Source organism: Sciurus carolinensis, unplaced genomic scaffold (genome assembly GCF_902686445.1).
Source record: "Sciurus carolinensis unplaced genomic scaffold, mSciCar1.2, whole genome shotgun sequence".
Taxonomy (NCBI): Eukaryota; Metazoa; Chordata; class Mammalia; order Rodentia; family Sciuridae; genus Sciurus; species Sciurus carolinensis.
This window is the reverse complement of record NW_025920126.1, coordinates 120,932-122,047: the sequence shown is the minus strand read 5'-3', so window position 1 is coordinate 122,047 and position 1,116 is coordinate 120,932. Positions and strand designations below refer to the sequence as shown.

The 1,116-nt window shown below is 38.3% G+C and overlaps 1 pseudogene; it reads left to right on the top strand.

The window, feature by feature from the left end:
- The first annotated feature begins 218 nt into the window (after positions 1-218).
- LOC124973948 (DPH3 homolog) lies at positions 219-565 on the top strand (annotated as a pseudogene).
- The last annotated feature ends 551 nt before the right edge of the window (positions 566-1,116 follow it).

Below are 1,116 nucleotides of genomic sequence, written 5' to 3'. Positions count from 1 at the left end.
CTAAAAGCAATCCACGAATGCAATGGAATTCCCATCAAAAGAACAATGTCATTTTTTACATAACTAGAAAAAAGAGTCCTGAAATTCATGTGGAAGACTAAAAGACCCAGAAAAGCCAAAGCAATCTTGAGCAATAAGAATCATGCTGGGGAGAAAGTTAGACCAACTAGAGGAGCTGTAGGACAGCCGGGCGGCAGTGTTTTGCCGGCCCGACGACCATGGCGGTGTTTCACGATGAGGTGGAGATCTAGGACTTCCAATATGACGAGGACTCCGAAACGTATTTCTACCCCTGCCCATGTGGGGATAACTTTTCCATCACCAAGGAAGATTTGGAGAATGGGGAAGACATGGCAACCTGTCCTGTTTTCTCATTATAAAAGTGATTTATGACAAAGATCAATTTATGTGTGGAGAAACAGTCCCAGCCCCTTCAACCAACAAAGAATTAGTAAAATGCTGAAGAAACCTTCAGGAATCCACATCCTGAACAGTTAAGAATGAGCCCAGATGGAAATATCAAATGCAGAGAAACTGATTTTTTTCAAGGGGACAGCTGTTTCATGGATGGCCATTCTGTTTTCATGTGTATCTTTTCACCAACTGCTGAGTTCATCTTCAAATAGAGAAGTGAGCCCCAGACATGTCATACCCAGATTTCATGTTTAAACTTTGAATTGGAAGCATTCTTAATTATCCACCTGAATTTAAAGGAAGATCATTTTAAATCAATGCTTTCTTTCCCTTAGTTATCATTTTTATACCTTAAACCTAATTCTGTATCTGATAACAGCATCATCTACCTCAGTCATTAGGATTTCTTAGTTAAAATGAGATTATGTTTTTAATTAGTTTCTAAGATGGTTAAAATTAGCCTTTTCTTTGAAATTTGAATCAGCTTTATTATTCTAACTTAAAGAAAATCCGTTGCTTCATCAGTACTGCACTTCGGATTCCCTCACCAAGCCAGTCTCTCCAGTCTTGCCATTATTAGAATGTTCATGTTCTGTTTAGCATGTCACACTTCATGCACAGAGTTCTAGTAAGAGAAAATATGGGCTACAGTTTCTCCATCACTACAAGTTAGTGAATAAGGAAGAAAAGTCTAAAGTGAAA